A 7854-nucleotide genomic window follows, 5' to 3' on the forward strand; every position below is an offset into this window, starting at 1 on the left:
AAATGTGGAGATATTGGGGCCAAGTTAGAGAACATAAGCAGTTGATGGAAGAGTTTGTAAAAGGACAACTGAATATAGCATGGGCACGAAGGGGTAGAATGACATCAGGGTAGAGAGAGAGAGAGAGAGAGAGAGAGAGAGAGAGAGAGAGAGAGAGAGAGAGAGAGAGAGCAGCACCCAAAGATCTGAGACACTGTCTCTGTGTTTTACTCCTGCTAAGACTGATCTGATCGTTACTTGAGTGAACAGAGACTTGAAAGGGGATATACAATTGAGGATCTACATTTATGGACCAAGTAACAGGTAAATAAAGAAGTTGGTTTATTAAGAGGTGGTTTTGAAATGGAAGGAGGTGTTTTTGTTTTTGTTTTTTTTTCATTTTGTAAAATATATGACACATTCCTTTTACACAAATGGCAAACTTGAGGCTCTTAATTAATATTTGACATGTACTGGGTCCTATGCCTGAAGGTACCATTTCTCTTGCTGTTTATTTCTTATTTTATTCAGTCCTCTTTGAAATGCTTCAAGTTGCCTTTTGTCTTCCAGATTTTAACACATTCTGATGTTAAGTCATGCCTTGCCTCAATAATGAGAAAGCTTAGTTCCCTGTCACTGGTAATTCCACACCTGAAGCTGCTGTAGCAGATTAGGGGACTTTCTTTCCAATAGAATGCCCTCCACTTCTTACATGGTTACTCTAGCTTCCTAAGCAAAATGTTACTTCAAGAATAGAATGCTAAGTACATTGGAAGGAAGTTTACTAATTAACTTCTCTTTACTTGTGATTTCACTTCCTGAGTTGGCAACTTTCTAAAAAACGGAAGTCTACAAAAGCCCCTGAATCTTGAGAGATTCTTTCAGTTACTTGGAAAACCAGGCGATTGGGTACTGATACAATAATTAATAAATTGCAGTTCACTTTGGGTTAGGTTTGTATACAACTTTTTAATAGTTATTAATTATTTGAGTCTGATATGACTGAGACCCCCAAAGATTTGAAAAGTGTAAAATGAATTGAGAATTTTTGTTTAATGAGAATTTAAATCATTTTGTCAACACATAAAATGCATAAGAAATCCAACCTCTACAATGTCACAACTAAGATTTGAGTTAAAGTAATGACAAGAATTCAGGAAAAAGCTCTAAATTAATAAGAATATTCTTGGGATCAGATTTTGTATCAATCATCCACATTGATACATCCATAGTGTATCAATCATCATTTTTTCATTAACTTATTAATGTTACAGCTTGATTGCAGCACCTGAACCTTCTCTTACCCTGTGTATCACCCAACCCTGAGACATCAAATTACTACAGAGACTAAAACATGAACCAAAAGGCATATATGGGCTAGACCTAGTCTCACATCCGGAGCCCGCCAATATCCAGAGGAAGGGCTGTCCCTAAATCTGTTGCCTACCTGTGCATCCTGTTCCCCTAAATAAGTTGCCTTGTCTGACCTCAGAGGGAGATGATACACCCAGCCACATGCATTTTAAAGAGATAAATACCGAGATTCTCACCAGGGAGTATCTTCTTTAAATGTGAAAATGACTGGATCAATGACTTTACACTACTGCAACTGTTCAGTTGTCAGAGTATCTCATCAGTGTAACTAATTGTTTTGAATAGTTATTTTCAAATTTTTAAATTTTATTTATTTATTTTTGTGAACGTGATATAAACTATAGTCATTTAGAAGAGAGTTTTTCATTTGAGAAAATTTGCCATCGGATTGAGTGAGGACTAGTGGAAACGTGTGGGAATGCCCCACCCACTGGGGGAGGTACTGCCTCTAGACAAGCGGTGTTCTCTTCTATAAGAGAGCAAATGGAGCAAGCCAGCAGTAGGAAGCTAGTAAAAAAGCATTCTTTTCTGGCTTGTCCTTCAGTTCCTGCATCCAAGGTTCTGTGCTGGCTTTCATTCATGATGGACTGGGATTAGAACTTGTCAGCCAAGTAAGTGCTTCGCTCCCACAGTTGTTTCTGATCCTGGTGTTTCCCAACAATAGAAAAGAAACAAAAACACTGTCACTCTGCTCAACAGGGATGACAATGAAGTTACCATCACAGAGGTCTCTTGCTATAATCTATTTCATCCTCACTGAGCCCTTGCTATAGGGTGGAGCTCACTCTGATGCAGGTGAATTGCTCTTATTGCTTCTTTCCAGCATAGAACTACAGTGTGCTATGTGAACAGACAACCTGAAAGCAAAGAAATTTTCCTTGAGTTTAACTTTTAAGTTCATCTATCCTATTACATGCTTTATTTCTTTTCATTCGGGATGCTGCACAATCCCATTTGCTGATATAGCTTCTATTCTTCCAAGAATATTTCAGAAAGTCTAATTCATCCTTTGGTGCCAAGAAGAGCGTGAATAATATGCTGTCTAGAATTAAAGGGAGGGAGTCATTGTTATGACTTTGCTGGAATTCCCCTAGAACTTGGCTGTTTCTGATCTACAGTACACATGGGGGTCTCTGGGGCAAGAGGAAACAGCAGAGGCTCCTGGTACCTCTACTGACTTTTCCCTTTCCTTGTTCTATATTTCTTTCGTTTCTCCTCATTGACACCTGGAACTGTCCAGGAGTAAACTAAACAAAATGACAGCACAGTTGGTATTTGGTTGAGGAAATAAAGTGATGCAAACTATAAAGTGTGAAATCTATGTTTTTTCTTAATATGTTATTCTGTTTCTCATGCTTCTGTATCAGGAACATATATAATATAAAGTCAGCAACCTTATACATGAGTTCTGATTTGAGTTATAAAGAAATAATTTCTTTTGTCACTTTTATTTATGTAAGAATGATAATGACTAGACATGAGATTAAGAATCTGTGAGGTTCTTCCTCCTACCAACAACTAATTCATGAACAAAATAGAGGTGGTGGTTTAGAAATCTATATATTTTAGCTTATTAGATTTAGAATAGAGTGATAGTTTGTAAAGCAGTGTTCATGAATTCTGTGATATCAGTCAGATAAAAACTGTGTGGTACTTGATATACATAAAATCAAAATTTTTGGTAATCCAGTTAAATTAATTTAATCAGTCATGCAATTGATTATATTAGGCTGTTTTTATTACAACAATAAATAGGAGAGTTAGATTCTTTTATTCAACTCACAGTTTTGGAGGTTGTACTATCAAGGTAGTTAGCATATTTATTTGTCTCTTGTGTGGACATTATGAGAAAGAACACTGTTATTGAGAGTTGTTTGAAGAATAGAGCACATAATAAACAGAAAGCCAGAGGGACAGGAAGTCTCCAAGTCTACAATAACCACTGTAGAATTCCACTGGGTATTGGCCTAGTTCCTTATGAATGATGGACTATCCATTGGCCTCACCTTCTACTGTGGTCATCATAGGTTTCACTGTCACACATATGAGTTTTTATGGTTGCCACCTCAACAAATAGACACCTTACCACTAGCTGTGTATTCACTGAATAAAGTATTAGGCTGGTATATCCTATGTTTGCATTACGGAATGTGTTCGAGAAGGAAGCTGCTATGGGAAAAGTGTGAACCATGAGAAGATTTGTTCCTCAGGCATTGTTAGGAAACAATATTTCACAAGAAAAATTATGGTCAGCAACACAATGATGGTTATGGAATGTGTTGATCTTCCTTCAATCAAATATAATGGTTTGGAACCAGAATACTATATTACCTAGCTTTTGTTTGTTTTAATGAAAGAAGATTCTACTTGCAAAATAAATACTGTGGTCTTTGCGCCAATTTATTTCCATAAATGCAATGCAGGGTTATCACATATTGTGAAAAGCAGCTATTAAAAAAACCTACCAGAAAATTATAGATCTTACTGTTTCTAGTACTCAAATATTGTCATTTGTAATTAAGTTGTTTTAAACAAAATTCCTAGGTACAGGATAGTCTTTTAGGAGTGATTGACAAGTAGGAACATATTGGGCTCTCAGACTGTTTATTCCATCATGCATTGGCCATTACCTAAACGTCCAGTAAGGGTCTGCTGTCTCTGCATGCACTTAGGGACGTTTATATTCACATTTTGGCTACCACAGATAATTGTGCAGAATAGACCATTTATAAAGTGCAGGACACTGTCAAAATATAAAGATATTTAAGTAAAGTGCAAGTCATGTGTCATCACAAAATGCCATAATATTTGAAAAGATAAAGATAATGCAAACAACGTAATGTTGCTTGCTTCCTAGAGCTTCTATTTGGTAAATGTAATACCGAGTCCAGTTGCTTCATTTAAAGCATGCACAAATTATAATGCAGAGATATGAAGCTTATGCAGTATGCAGAAACAGAAGCTAAGAAAAGCACTCAGTTAATTCAAAGAGCAGTAAAGCTAGGGATTCCTATCTGCCCGTGTGCTGTGCCTGTTGAGTATGCATGTCCATGCATGTGCATGTGTATCTTGGAAATTGCTAGTTTGTGCTAATAAGTGCCGAAAGGTTTGGACAACTAATACAACAATGGTTACCTGTAAAGCTGACAAAGAAGTATGGTTAAAATACAACCCAAGAAGTGGACAGAGAGGATAAGAACATGTGAGAATATGAGTCTTCATAAACTGAATTCCAGGCAGCATTGCAGGAGCTACCTGAACAACAGGTGAAGGTCCTGAGCAGAACACCCACTGTTCTGAACCCAGGAGACCAGTCAAGGTCTTCCAGCACATAATGTAGAAAATCTCAACACCAAGCGTCAGCAGTAAAGAAGAAAGAAATCATTTGAAGAATGCCTGGACAAAACAAGATCATCAGAAACTAGGTAACCAGATTTTAATTAACTGAGATTTTCTTTTTACTATATTTTCTCTACAAAAATGATTTTTTTTTTTACTTTCCTCAGATGTACCTAGTGATGTTGTCCCACTGAAGGAATGAGAAAGTTCAAATGCTGACAGTATTCACCCAGGCTCACTAACCCCTCCATGAACCTTTAAACTTTGGCACAGAATTTCATAGGCACCTTCTCATCAGTCCCATAAATGCTGGTTAAGTACTGCCTGGTACACAGTAGTTCATGCCATGCCACTACCAAACCATAGACTTAAAAGGTTTTTTCTTGTTCTGATTTTTTTCTTCTTTCTTTTTTTTTTTCTTTTATTTATTTTTTACTGATTTTATTGGATATATTTTATTTACATTTCAAATGTTATCCTGTTTCCTGGATTCCCCTCCATATCCCCTACCTCATCCCTGCTCCCCCTGCTTCTATGAGGGTGTTCACCCACCCACCCCTCCCCTCCTGCCTGCCTACCCTGACATTCCCTTACACAGGGGCATCCAGTCCTGGCAGGACCAAGGGCTTCTCCTTCCGTTACTTTTCGTTTGTTTCTTTTATTTCTGCAGCTTCTCTAACTGAAGATGAATAGGCACCACACACTAGAATTAACCATTGTGCTATTTTCTTATTCAATCTAGCTGTTGCTCAAACATGTGGCTGCAAGAACACCCTTCTGTTTAGAACCAAAATTGCCACATTCCTCAGCAATTTATTTTCTAATTGAAAAACAATAGGCAAGCATGTTAGCACATGCCTAATCCCAGCACTTGGGAAGGAGGACAGCCAAGGCTACAGGGAAACCCTGTCTTAAAAAACCAAACCAACAACAGGAAAAAGACAATGATCTCAAAAGAATGAAATATGCAGTTTTCTTGCATATGTCTTTTGGTTAACCATAGTACTAAAATTCACTGTTTGACACAATAAAAATAAAACAAAAACAAAAAACAAAACAAACAAAAAGGGGGTGGGGGGAGGATATGAGCCAGTAGATATTACTTCCCAGTCTTGATTTATTTCTGCCTACTGAACACACAGTGGTTTGAATCACTTGCTTATTCCCAGTTAATCTGGTGTGAAAGTTCTAAAATTAGAGAAAGAGATCTTAAGATTCTCTTTCCCCTGAAAACCATCACAAGTTCTGAGAAATGTAATTACTCTTCTAGAGATCAATGCTACTGGTAAGCATGCTTTCTTTTACATCTCCTTTTCTATGACCTCATCTGGCCTTAGAGATCTAAAGATACATTCATTCAGGCTACAAGTTCCTGAAGATAATAAATTCTATTGGAGTTTAGAATATCTTTATTTTCTTAATTATTGAATTAGAATAATTTTTAATTTTTACATATTCTACTGTATTTACATAATTCTTGTCTTTGTCCTTCAACTTTTGCCATATATTCCATCCCACTCAAACCCACAGACTCTTTTTTAAGTGTACACAGAAACACACACACACACACACAGAGAGAGAGAGAGAGAGAGAGAGAGAGAGAGAGAGAGAGAGAGAGAGAGAGAGAGAGAAATCCTATTGAGCTGTCATGCTGTCATATAGATATGTTTTTAAGGCTGACCATTCAGAGATGGATAATGAATTACAGAGCTTATCATTGAGGAAGACTGATTTTTTCTGCTCCTAGCAGTCATTGTTTGCTTATAGACCTTCCTCTATGAGTGGTACCCAATGAAATGTATTCTATGTGTGTTAGATTGTGTTGTCATCCTCAGGTCTTATTTAGGTGGCCTCATAATTGATATTTAATGGGTTTAGCTTTTCTATTATATGTAGCAGGTATAATACTAGAGTACACATCTTGATCATCTAGCTGTTTATTTTTCCTGCTTCCTGCTTTATAATTTTTTAATCTTATGTGGCATTATAGATGCAGCAATCAGGACTGTACAGACCATGTCAGTTGCATTTTGATTATTTGTGGCTCTATGTAGGTCTCCATTTTCTCAGCTGATCTTTGAAAAAGAAACTGACCTCAGGTTTTTGTTTTAGGAGAACAAACCCTGCATTTAGGCATATTGACTTTAAAAGGTGACAAGATTCATTTCAAGTTTCTATTCTGTTCCTTAAAAGTTGAATAAATGGGAAGTGGGAAATGCATAGCTAGCATGCGGAAAGCCCTGATCTTAAACCCTTAGATACAATTATATGAGAGCTTAAAACATTTTCACATTGATTTATTATAGTGTGCACATGTGTGGGGCATGCATCCTGTGGCACATATGTGAGGGTCAGAGTCTGTTCATAGATGTTGGTTTCTCCTTCCACCATGGGGGAACCCAAGGACAGAGTTTTGGTCATCATGCTTTTCAGCTCTAATCACTGGTCTTTCTCCCTAGCTATAAAGACCAATTTCAAAATAAAAAAATAATATTTTAAACAGTGATCATCTAATTAGGTTTATTGATCTGAAGTTTATTGTTTTAATTTCTATGGGGTTTCTTACACACCACTCATGCCAATTTTCGCACAGTGCAGTGCTGACTTCCCTCTTTTCACCTATCAGGAGACCTATTTCTACAGGCCATGTAGAAGGTGGGCCATATAAAGTTAACTTTATTTTAATTTCTAATATAAATGTTACCAAAAAGTGAAGGTTATCAATAATTATGTTTTGTCAAAAAGTGATCATTTTCATGTATAGGAAATAGTTTTCAACAATTTAATTATACTGAACACTAAATAAATAGATCAGTATTATTTTTTGGGGGATATTGCTATCAATGCTAACTGATAGTAGACTAATAGTAAGAGGTAATTGATCTAAAAAAAGAGCTAATCCTTGGGGGGATGTCAAAAGCTAAAGAGCATATTTAAAGCAGAATAAACAGGTAGATATAACTCCATCTTGAGAGTGTTGCCTCAACCTGCCATGTCACAGAGAAGGGTTGGCTGCCACATCCTCAGAGCAAAGGTGCAATATGTCCTATGTTTTATATTCTGAACAGGTGGTTAGTCATTTCAAAACCTCTTAAGCTAATTCATGATAGTATTCAACACGGAAGATAACATTTTACTGAGTAATATGTTCATCATAAAGAT

The sequence above is a fragment of the Micromys minutus genome (assembly GCF_963924665.1).
Source record: "Micromys minutus genome assembly, chromosome: 26".
Lineage (NCBI taxonomy): Eukaryota > Metazoa > Chordata > Mammalia > Rodentia > Muridae > Micromys > Micromys minutus.